Source organism: Labeo rohita, chromosome 20 (assembly GCF_022985175.1).
Source record: "Labeo rohita strain BAU-BD-2019 chromosome 20, IGBB_LRoh.1.0, whole genome shotgun sequence".
Lineage (NCBI taxonomy): Eukaryota > Metazoa > Chordata > Actinopteri > Cypriniformes > Cyprinidae > Labeo > Labeo rohita.
Window position 1 is genome coordinate 33095724 of NC_066888.1, and position 13466 is coordinate 33109189.

The window sequence follows — 13466 nt, forward strand, 5'->3', positions numbered from 1 at the left end:
CCAGGAAATCTATTGCACATGTGCCCATTGCATGCAAAACAGTTCATCCACTGGGTTTCCTCACATTCCAGTTATTTTAAAAAACATTGTAGAAATGCTTAAATATTCCAAATGCAAAAGGACAAATAATAGCTATCTATTGCAAATTTGCCCATTGCATTGCATGTAGAAGTGCTTCAGTTTTCCAAAACCACAAAACCAGTCTTAAGCAGCACAGATATATTTGAAGCAATAGCCAACAATATGGGTCAAAATGATCATTTTTTTCTTTTATGCCAAAAATCATTAGGATATTAAATAAAGATCATGAAGATATTTTGTAAATTTCCCTCAAGTATATGCATTGTTAAGAACTTCATTTGGACAACGATTAGCGATCAAAGGCGATTTTCTCATTATTTTGATTCGTTTGCACCCTCAGATTCCAGATTTTCAAATATCTCGGCTGGACTGGATTTGTGGTTCAGGGTCACATTTATAATTGCATTCTAAACAGTTCATCCATTGGGCTTTTCCTCACATTTAATGGAAGTTGCATGGAGAGATATTCATGCATTTTAATTTGCATTGAAGAAACGTTGTTTAGAAGCTGTACGAGCGCTGTTTAATGTGTCATTGTGGTTGCAAATGTCACAGCAAGTGTCTGAAATCTGCATATGTGGAGCTCTCGCCTCTCCTTATCCTGGATTCTCATCTTGTATTAAGCAACTAGTGGCATTCTAGTAGTGTAGTGTGGGTTAACCAGAGCTTTGCATGACTGTGAGTCATAATGTGCAAATGTCATGAGGGAAAACATCTAAGCATTGTTTACCGTGGGCCGCTGTTGCTCAGGGCCGATCGGACTGGCGGGTCACGCTTTGAGATGGTGGGCGTAATATCAACTAGATGGCTTTTGTTTCTGGAGTCGGTTCACATCGAGAGGGGCACGCTGGATAGCGCGCATGTGTCTCTGAGGGGCTAATAGGATAATAGAGTTTGGGCAGAGCCGGGTTTCGCTGATCCATGAGAATGCACTTTAAAATCAATGACTTCAGCGCCCATGGAGGAATGGAAATGACCGTGCAAGATGCTGTTGAATGCCAACGCGCTCTGAGACGCGCAACAGTATATGCTTCCTAATTAGTGGTAATTATAGATTCACTTCTAGTGTTCACTGCTCCCTATGCACCCAGCAGGGGACACTTAAAGGAGTAGTTCTCCAGAAATGAAAATGTTCTCACCCTCAGGCCATCTAAGATGTAGATGAGTTTGTTTCTTCATCAGATTTGGAGAAATGTGTCATTGCATCACTTGCTCACCAATGGATGTGAATGGGTGCCGTCAGAATGAGAGTCCAAACAGCTGATAAAAACATCACAATAATCCACAAGTAATCCACACCACTCCAGTCCATCAGTTCACATCTTGAGAAGACAAAAGCTAAAACAAATCTATCATTAAGACGTTTTTAACTTCTGCTTCTAACCAAAATATGAGCCTATAATCCATAATAATGCTTCCTCCAGTAAAGAAATAAATCATTCCAAAACACACACATGCATATTAAATTTCCATGCATTTTTAATTAAACTAATAAACTACATGTTAATGCATATTTGTCAGTAATTAATGATTAAAAAATGTGTTTTTTTTTTAAATGCATGTATAAATGCATAAATCTGTTCACTGTGAAAACAAGTAAGTTCAAAGGTATGGACATTGTTAAAATGTAAATAAAAAGCAATTATCAGTTTCAAATTTGAGATAAAAACAATTCATAATTATTGATGATAAATATATAAAGCTATTGTGTATTTAATACACATAGTTTATTAGTACCAGGGGTTTTATACAAGGTGCTTAAAGTCCTTGAAGTATTTGAATTTAACTTTTTGAAATATAAGGCCTGTAAACCTTTAGCAATATTCCTGAAGATGTACTTGAAAGGTGTTTGAATTATTTAAATACAATGTATCTATGAAATAAGTGTTTAATTTTTCAAAAAGCGCTTGTGTTCATACAAAATTCATGCCGTTAAAAGAACATCATACTCATACTCAACATCATTTTTTTATTTTTAATTTTTTGCTTATTTTAGTTAATGTCATGACACTAACGAGCTAAGCCAGTAGTAGTACTGACAGTCGTGTAAACATGACTGAAGATGCGAAAAGCAGAACAGATGAACCGAATCAATAGAGTGAGTCATTTACGCTGAAACCGCTCTGATTGATTCAAACTCGTGACTTCGATCTTTCATTTGAAGCAACTAGCAAAAAACTGATCAAGAGCCATTCATTTTTTAATTTCATTAAAATTAATTGATTAATTTGAATTAGATTGGAACTTTAGAGCGGTTTTGTGAATCACAGTGTGAACTGAATGATTCACGATCTGTGCTTTGAGTCCTGATCTGAAATGGTTGGTTCGCAAATCATTATTTAAATTGGGACTTTGGAGCACAGATTGCAAATCATTTGATTTAGATCAGAACTTCGGAGTGGGTTCGTGAATCATAGTGAATCAGATCTGCTCTCTGAGTCCTGATCTGAAAAGATGGTTTGCGAACCATTATTCAGATCGGGACTTTGGTGCGCGGAACATGAATCATTTGATTCAGATCGGAACTTCGGAGTAGATTCGTGAATCATTTGATTTAGATAGGAACCTCAGAGCATGGCTCACAAATCATTTGATTCAGACTGGAACTTCGGAGCAGATTCATGAATCTTTTGCTTTAGATCGGAAACTCAGAGTGAGGATCACGAATCATTTGATTCAGACTGGAACTTCGGAGCAGGTTCGTGAATCTTTTGCTTTAGATTGGAAACATAGGGTGAGGATCGCAAATCATACGATTCAGACTGGAACTTCAGAGCAGGTTCATGAATCTTTTTCTTTAGATCGGAACCTCAGAGCATGGCTCGCAAATCATTTGATTCAGATCGGAACTTCGGAGCAGGTTCGTGAATCTTTTGCTTTAGATTGGAAAATCAGAGTGAAGATCACAAATCATTTGATTCAGATCGGAACTTCGGAGCAGCTTTGTGAATCTTTTTCTTTAGATCGGAACCTCAGAGTGTGGCTCCAAGTGTGGCTCATGAATCATTTGATTCAGATCAGAACTTCGGAGCGGGTTCGCAAATCTTTTGCTTTCGATCGGAACTTTGGTGTGAGATCACAAATCATTTGATTCAGTTCGGGACCATTTTGTTGCAATTTTGCAATATTTTTTTTTTATTTATCTTTTTTAGAATTTGAAAGAAGACATAGATTAGTGAAATCTCTGATTGAAAACCTTAAAATCAATAAAGCAGTGCTTGAAAAGTCTTTGAAGTCCTGGAACTTCATTTTACAGTATCTGTATGAACCTTGTTTAATTTCTATACAAATGACGAATATGCAACACATTATGTTGTTCAGCTTGTTTATGTCAAATCTCTGTAATCCAAATGAATAGAAGTTATACTACGCAATTCAAATACATAAATTATAAATTTAGGCCAAACACAAATGACATTTGAGTCATGCAGATTTGGCGTTTCAGCTTTAATAACATCATACACTGGTGTAAATAAATATGAATAGTGCATAAATTACACTGATTGTTTGCTGAACTGTTTTGTGAGCCGTGGGCATGATAATGGTGTCGCATCTGGAGATCTTAACTCGCCTCAAGACTAGTTTTTGTTTTAGTTTTCACCTCAGCTGTGCACATGTATATCTGAAGTGAATAAAGTGACATAAAAAGACCATTTTCTCCAAATGTATGTAGGACTGAGATGCTGCTGATGGCTCATTTTCCCTGAAGTGATCTATCGATGCACACTCGTTCCCTATGCCATTAGCAGCACACGCTCCCTATGATTTGGAACCCATTTAAGTCCACTTCACAGTGCGCAGTCGGGTGATTGGAACGAGGATCCGTCAGTCGTATCCCATCATGCATTAGTGCAGAGTGTTTGGACAGACCGTGTAATGTGTGTATCCTGATGATTAGTCATTTGTGTTATGAATCCCAGTCTAAACATCATTATGAAGATGAAGGTTGACTTTGTGATAAACTGCAGTACCTGATATTACACTGCGGTTTTATTGCTGGTTTGATGAGAGTTGTGGTTGCGTTTAATTAGTTGGTAACACAGTATTAGTAGGGAACAGTGATGAACTTAGACGTGATTATAGTAGTAGTGATGGGAAGTTTGGATCATTTTACCGACTCGGACCTTTGAGTCTCGTTCAGCAAAATGAACGAATCTTTTTTCGTGTCATTTCGTTCATTTTAGCAAAATATAATTAAAATGTTACATGTTACTTCCCTAACACATCTACTGCTTACACAAACGTTGATCACACTACAAACAAGACAAAACTATAATGCTATAAGACACAGAAAAGATTCATTCATTGTTTACCTGGGTCTTTAGTCTATGATTAGCTCATCTCACCTCTTATCTGACAAAGTTTTATCTGAGTCGTTCGTTCATCACGTGACAGCCCCATAAGATGAATGAACGACTCCAAAAACCCAAAGACTCGAAACACTCCCCGAGACGACTCGTACTTCCTGAGTCACATTAAAGATTTGTTCAAAATGAACAAATCGTTCACGAACGAATCATCACTAATTCGTAGAGTCATGGATGCGCATCCCAGAGCCTGTGCTACACCAGCTTTTGTGCTTAAAGTATAAAAACAATTAATTAAAAAAAAAAAAAAAATGACCAGTCGTTTCGCTAGATAAGACCCTTCTTCCTTGGCTGCGATCATTTAGAGCCTTTGAAGCTGCATTTAAACTGCATTTTGGAAGTTCAAAATCGGGCACCAATGAAGTCCATTATATGAAGAAAAATCCTGAAATGTTTTCCTCAAAAACCATAATTTCTTTGTGACTTAAGACGGAAAGACATGAACATCTTGGATGATAAGGGGGTGAGTAAATTATTTGTAAATTGTTGTTCTGGAAGTGGACTTCTCCTTTAATGCATCTCACTCACAAAAAAAAAAAGAAAATTAAATGTTCCTCAAAATGATTAAAAATGGTGAAATGGAAACTCAGAATATGGAAATATGACGCAAAAAAAATATTTTTTTAAACTGAGATTTATACACCACATATATGAATAAATAAGCTTTCCTTTAATGTATGGCTTGTTAGAATACAACAATATTTGACAGAGATACAACTTTGAAAATCTGGAATCTGAGGGTACAAAAAAAAAAAAAAAAAAAATCTAAATATTGAGAAAATTGACTTTACAGTTGTCCAAATGAAGTTCTTCGCAATGCATATTACTAATAAAAATGTTTTTTTTTTAATATATTAATGGTAGGAATTTTACAAAATATCTTCATGGGACATGATCTTTACTTGGCATAAAAGAAAAATCTATTATTTTGACCCTTATTGCTACAAATATAGCCGTGCTACTTAAGACTGGTCTCCTTTTGGTATTGGTATTTAACCAGTGTGTTTGCTGCTGACTTGTCCTTCGATGATCTAATTCAACCATACTAATAAGCAAAATTTGTTTTATATACACTAATATTTGTACCTAATTTTTTAAATTGCTGAAGAGTTTTCTTCTCCTGAGAAAATGTGCTTTTCTTTCAGCCTGAGGTGCATTCATGTCATTTTTGGTGTGAAAGGGCTTTTACGTTTGCCAAAATGAGAAATTTTAATATTATAAACAAACAAGCAAGCCCCGCCCAGATTTAAAAACGCAAACGCAAAAGTAACATCTAACAAGTAACAATCTAAGTAGTTACTTTTTTAGGGAGTAAGGCAAAATTGTAATGCATTACTTTTAAAAGTAAATTTCCCCAACACTGATCTTAGTTAATGATAATTTAACGTTTTTAATATTTAAATAATATTATTTTAAAATGTAAATTATTAGATATTTTCGTGTGATTCTACCAGCATGTTTTTGTCTACTTTTGTATATTTTTGAAAATCATTTTTGGTACAGTTACAACTGAATATAGTTTAAATTCCAAAAATCCCTTTAATGAACTTGTTCACAACTAAATATATAATTGGGATAACATAAGCAATATAAATTAATTGTTGTATTTTTATAAACTGATGTTAGCAGGTGAAAAAATACTGTGACAAATTAAATGCTCATCGTTAGTTAGTTAATGCATTAACTAATGAGGCCTTATTGTAAGGTGGTGTTGTTCTCCTGGGAAAATCTTCAGATTCAGAAGTGTTAAAGTGGTAATTGCGTTGTGACGAGCGCTTTAGTGCTTCTAGACAGAGTAAATTGATTCTCTGGGCAATTTCATCTCTCTTTATCTTTCACTTTCCAACAAACACCTTATTAATCGCTGATGAAGAGCTAAAGTTTAGGAACTGATGCTGAGCTTGTGCTGTTTGTTGCTGCCGCGGAGCATGATGGGAATTGTAGTTTGTGTTTTAATGACTCTTTTGAAGCATTTTGTTCTTTATGGAAGAACAATGTGATTTGGTTGATGAGTATGTTAAAATGTTTCTTACTTTACTACTAAGAACATTTGGTTAAATTATGGGAGTTCATGAAGTGCTGAAGCGTTGAAGGTTGCTGATGGTGATTGCAGAGGAGAACTGTGCATCATTGCATAACGTCATTTCATGCGACGCCTCTGTTCTTAAAAGCGTCAGGATGAATGAAAACAAGGCCGTGGCTCTGTGCTGTCCTGCTTTATTCCCTGCGCCGTCCGCTGCTGAAGTCACAGCATCTCCTCTGGTCTCTTTTCACGGCGAGCTTCAGATGCCGGCCGTCTAAACTATGCAAATGCATTCCACCAGTGCAACTAAAGCGCTCTTTGTTGCTTCTCTGCGCCTCCTCCAGAGCTCTTTATCAATTCCCTTGGATCAGAAGCCTGCGTTTCCTACTGTAATGAGAGCCAGAGTGAATCCATGCTGCTGTTTGACGCAGGTCTGCCGGCTGGAATCGTGTTTGCGTCCTCACACACTTCTGCTGGCGCGCTCATATTTTGGAAATTTACATCGTTGATTAGGAAAACATGCTTAAAAAAATATATCGGCCTAAACTTGATATGCATATAAAATTTTCATGCATTTGCATTACACAGTTTTAACATAAACTAATAAACATAATTTAATGCATATTTGTCAGTCGTGCATCAATGAAATGGGTCAAATTTCTGTAATCGCGCTAATAAACTGGATGCTTTTTAAATGCACAATAAACAGATTCATATAATTATCAGTAATAAATGATACCAGGGTTATTATAGTAAAATAAAACAAGAAAATAAAATAAAATAAAAAGTTGCTTGGGATAAAATGGAATAAATAATTAATAACTAAATTAAAATCAAATATAAAAAGAAAACTTAAACTTATTTTTCTTCAGTGCAATTTCCAAGGAAATGTTTATCTCCTTTTTATTTAGTTTAACTGTTTAACTTGATATATATATTTAACGTTATAAAAAAATGATGTAATAAAAAAAACATAAAAGTAAAAATACATAAGTAAAATATAAAATATATTAAATTTTTTATTTATTAAAAACTACAATGTAAAAAATAAATAAATAAATAAATAAATAAAAAATGTAATATATTTTATATTTTATTTATGCATTTTTACTTTTATGTTTTTTTATTACATATATATACAATTTTATTATCTTTATAAAAAAATTATATAATAAAAAATAAGTAAAAATACATAAATAAAATATAAATTTCTTTTAATTATTTTTTTTATTTATTAAAAAACTACATTGTAAAAAATAAATAAATAAATGTTACTGACTAAAATTAAAGTGAAAGCAGAAAAAATCTAATTTAAAACACGAACAAAAACTATGATATTGCAATAGCACTGGTTCATACTTTTGAATTGAATAAATGCAATTGTTTTCACAATAAACATTTGTACTGATTATAACTAATATGAATAAACACATTTTGAAACGGTGTCATCCAAATGCATGGGGATTTTAAATGCAATTCAAATGCATAGATCTTCTATTTAGGCCTATATATACACATTTATTAATTTATTTATGAGTATGATAGGCTGCTTCTAAAACTCATTTCAGTACAAGAACCACCTTTTGTGGCAAACAAACACAGTAAAATCAAACGCTGAAATTGAATCTGATCATGAACCGTCTGTCAATATGCAGATTATTAATGTGAATTAACAGTTCTGGCTTGTAGGCTCAAATGTCTATTGAATTTCAATTGAGTTTCATTCTCTCAGCAGCCAATAATTTACAGCACAAAACCGACTGTGTTCAAGTCGAGTCGATTCCATTGTCCGTTCTATTTACAGAAAATCATAAGGTAATGTTTAAAGTTTAAATCTTAATATCTTCATGCCTTAAATTGCATTTAGCACATTAGAGCTGGACGATAATATAATCTATATTTTGCGATGATATAAACGATAATGTACAGTAGTTGAGATCTGCTGTATAGTACAAACAGCATTGTAAAAATGATTTTTCAAAGTTGCATGTAGTAAAAAAGACATCGGTGACCTCAGTGCTTCTCCTCGCTTTTAAAAGCCGTCAGTCAGTTTCTGTTTGCTGTCATAACTGTGCACTGTTATATGTGAGTTGTTGGCATTTTTCTTTGCTGTCAGAACAGACCTGAGACTCGTTTCTAGTTTGCGTCCAGCGAGTTGAGCGGCGCTGAGCTGACGGCTGCAGTGTGAATCTTTCATGCACATTTCTCTTTCTTCGGCTTCGCTGGACTTTGGTGTTTTGCTAACTGAATGCTGAACTACCTGCTGTATGTTAGAGTAGATCAATAGCAGTGCTGTTGAGTACTGACACGAGAGCGCTGGGAAAACACACCAGATCATTACGGCGTGAAAACCTGAGATCTGTACATGCATGACTTCACATACTTTTGAAACATGGATATACACTGTCGCTCAAAAGTTTGGGATCAGTAAGACTTGTAATGTTTTTAAATGTCTCTTATGCTCATCAAGGCTGCATTTATTTGTTCAAAAATACAGAAAAAAATAGTAATATTGCAAAATGTTATTACAATATAAAATAATGGGTTTTATTTGAATATACTTTAAAATATAATTTATTCCTGTGATGCAAAGCTGAATTTTTATCAGCTGTTACTCCAGTCTTAAGTGTCACATGATCCTTCAGAAATCATTCTAATATGCTGGAAATAGATTTTTTTGAAACTTGTGATTCTTTTTTTTCACGATTCTTTGATCAATAAAAGGTTCAGAAGAACAGCATTTATTTAAAATAGAAAATTTTCTAACAATATACACTACTGCTCAAAAGTTTGGGGTCAGTAAATTTTTATTATTTTTTTTAAAGAAATTATTAGTTTTATTCGTCAAGGATGTTAAATTTAAAAAAAGTGATAGCATAGATTTACATTAAAAAAAATTAATATTTTGAATAAATACTGTTCTTTTTAACTTGTTATTCATCAAATAATCCTGAAAAAAAAAAAAAGAATCACAGGTTCCAAAAAAATATTTGGTAGCACAAATATCAGTATATTAGAATGATTTCTGAAGGATCATGTGACACAAACTGGATCAGCTGATAAAATTAGAAACAGAAATAAATAATATTTTAAAGTAAATTAAAATAAAAACCATTATTTTATATTGTAATAACATTTAGCAATTTTACTGTTTTTTTTCTGTGTTTTTGATATTTTTGAAGTTTGAAATTATGATTTTTCTTTTTTTTTTGTGGAAAGAAGTTTCTTCTGCTCACTAAGGCTGCATTTATTTGATCAAAAATACAGTAAAAATGTTTAAATATTATTGCAATTTAAAATAACTGTTTTCTATTTGAATTTATTTTAAAATGTAATTTATTTCTGTGATCAAAGCTGAATTTTCATCAGCTGTTTCTCCAGTTTTAAGTGTCACATGAACAGCACAACTGTTTCCAACATTGATAATTCTAATAATAAATCCGCATATTTGAATGATTTCTGAAGGATCATGTGACACTTAAGACTGGAGTAACAGCTGATGAAAAATTTAGCTTTGCATCACAGGAATAAATTATATTTTGAAGTAAATTAAAATAAAATCTATAATTTCATATTATAATAACATTTTGCAATATTATATTTTTTTCTGTATTTTTGAGCATGAAAAACTTAATATACTTAATATGCACTAGTGGTTAAAAGTTTGAAATTATTATGATTTATTATTTTTTTTTTTTAAAAGAAGTCTCTTCTGCTCTCCAAGGCTGCATTTATTTGATCAAAAATACAGTAAAAAATATTATTTCTTAGAAATATTATTGCAATTTAAAATAACTGTTTTCTATTTGAATTTATTTTAAAATGTAATTTATTTCTGTGATCAAAGCTGAATTTTCATCAGCTGTTTCTCCAGTTTTAAGTGTCACATGAACAGCACAACTGTTTCCAACACTGATAATTCTAATAATAAATCTGCATATTAGAATGATTTCTGAAGGATCATGTGACACTTAAGACTGGAGTAACAGCTGATGAAAATTCAGCTTTGCATCACAGAAATAAATAATATTTTAAAGTAAATTAAAATAAAAACCATTATTTTATATTGTAATAACATTTAGCAATTTTACTGTTTTTTTTTTTTCTGTGTTTTTGATATTTTTGAAGTTTGAAATTATGATTTTTCTTTTTTTTTGTGGAAAGAAGTTTCTTCTGCTCACTAAGGCTGCATTTATTTGATCAAAAATACAGTAAATTTTTTTTAAATATTATTGCAATTTAAATGAACTGTTTTCTATTTGAATATATTTTAAAATGTAATTTATTTCTGTCATTAAAGATGAATTTTCAGCATCATTACTCCAGTCTTCAGTGTCACATGATCCTTCAGAAATCATTCTAATATGCTGATTTGCTGCTCAACAAACATTTCTGGTTACTATTAACAGTTGTCATTTTTTGCACCCAAAATACAGTGAATTTTAAGTAAATACTGGACAAAACAAGTTTTAGAAAAGAAAATATTAAGATGTTTATTACAATATTGTATTGGCAACCAGCTATTAAAATGTACACGTTACGTTTTGTATCAGTAGTGAGTCTGTCGTTGCTGCAGCTCGTGCTGGTTCGGTGTCAGACTCGTTGACGGTGTCATGCTAATCTATCGGCGTGTCGCTTTAGCCCACACATCCAGTCCAAGTGCTGCTCTTGCGTGAAGTGATGTCTGTTGTCATGGCGACGACATCCGCCGCACACCTCTCGCATCCTCGCAGCAGAGACTCAGACGCTCAAACAGATGTGAAGTGATTGAGACCTGAGAGGACGAAAGCAAAAAAATCAGTGTTTCATCTGGCCGGTGTCTGTTTATGTGAGGTGTAAGTGGGTCAGAGTTAACGTGTCCAAACGCGTCCGAACGCTCGAATGCAGCGACGAGCTGTGGCTTTATGCCGTGTGTATTGTGTTCATCTGTCTGTATGTAGGGCAAAGCAGGAGTTTTTTTTTTTTTATTATTGTGGTTGTGGACTGATGCATCATTTGGTCGAAAGCACATTTGTCACGGGAGCCGTTTCGATTGCGTTCGCACACTTGAACGTGTGTGATTTGAGCATTTGAAGCTGGCAGATGATGTCTGACATTATGACTTTAAAAACAGAATTATGAGACGAAAAGTTGTATTTGGCATACTAACATGTGACATTAAGAGTCGAAATTGACTTAAAAAGATTATTATATTATATTATGAGATAAAAAGGCAAAATTGACATTTCAATTATGACATAATCAGAATTACGACTTTAAAAATTCAAACTGACAAGTTAAATTATGACATGAAATGTCTAAATTATGACATACTAAGTTGTAAATCAAGTAATAATCAAAATTATATCAAGTAAATTCGATTAGTCATAATTCCAACTTTTTCCTCATAATTTATCTCAATTTTGTTGGCATAATTATGACTTATGCCATTTTTCTTTTTTTTCTTAGTATGTCATAATTTTGACTTTTTATCTCATAATTTCAACTTTTTATCTTAAGTGTGACTTTTTATCTCAATTTCAGTTTTTAACGTCATCATTTTGACTTTTTCTCTCATATTTTTGATTTGTCATAATTATGACTTATCTCATAATTTCACTGTACAAAGTCATAATTTTGACTTTTTATCTCATGATTTTTACATAGTATGTCATGCATTTAAATTTTTATCCCATAATTTTTACTTTTATCTTATAATTTGACTTTTGTATGACTTTTTATGTTAATTCCAATTTATGTCATAATTTATTTCATAATTTCTTTTTATCTCATATTTTTGAAGTGAACATTGGAATTTTTATCCCATTATTTTGACTTTTTTTTGCCATAATTTACTTTTTCATCTCATAGTTTCCACTTCTAAAGTTATAATTGCAAGTTTTTATATAATTAATTTTTTTTTTTTTGAAATAATTATGACTCTTTTTTTCTCGTAATTTTATTTATCTCAACATTTCAATGTACAAAGTCAATTGTAACTTTATCTCATAGTTTCAGATTTTTGGCATAATTATGACATTTTAAGTCACAGTTTTGACTTTTTATGTCATATTTTAGACTTTATCTCATAGTTTCAAGCTATAGTTGCAACTTTTTATATCATAATTAACATTTTTTGACATCATTGACATTTTTTTCATAATTTTATCTTGTCATAATTCTGACTTATCTCATAAGTTCAATGTATATTGAAATGTATATTAAAATGTATATTCAAACGTTCAACGTATATTTTTGTCTCAGAATTTTGTCTTAGTATGTCATGCATTTGAATTTTTATGCCGTAATATTGACTTTTTGTCATAATTGACCTGTTTTTTGTAAATATGACTTTTAATATTATGATTTTGATGCAGAACCTTTAACAAAATATTATTGTAATAGAAGTACAACATTATTCCAATAGTATTATTAATTATTATTATAATAAAATATTCTGAAAATTATTTTTTTCCTATATTCGTAAAATTGTAAACTCATTTTTTATTTTTATTAATATTTATTTGCAAAATAAAATGTCATGAAATAGACATTCATTATATAAAAAAACTGTATTTCAGTATTTGATCCATTGATCAGTGTGATGATTGGTCAGTTTCTGGTTTCATTCATTTATTCCTTCATCTGTTTCCAGTCTTTCGTTGAGCGTCTCCAGTTCTGTTTTTAGTCTGTGATGTGTCACTGTCTGTATTATTAGCAAGCGCTGCCAAATTCAGCGTTGAACTTTGCAGGTCTCTTGTTTGTTGGACGTGTGATGATAAACGGGTGTTGTGTATGTTGGTGTTGTTTAAATATTCATGACAAGCTGCTGATGCACATGTTGAGACGCAGCGTCAAATTTCAGCGTGGTTTGGTTTTAGTCTGTCGCTGACGTTGCGTGTGCATGTTGAGAGCTTCACACATAAAAGCGTTCGTCTGTCTGTCTGTCTGCAGTCTGATTCTCTCCAGAGACACACAGAGATGAGTGATGGACGCAGCGGCTGTCAAAACTCATT

At 32.4% G+C, this 13466-nt stretch overlaps 1 protein-coding gene across 1 annotated transcript in view; it reads left to right on the forward strand.

The window, feature by feature from the left end:
• Positions 1 to 13466, forward strand: part of LOC127183328 (MAM domain-containing glycosylphosphatidylinositol anchor protein 2) — a 274658-nt gene that overhangs the window by 73932 nt on the left and 187260 nt on the right. The window lies entirely within an intron of this gene.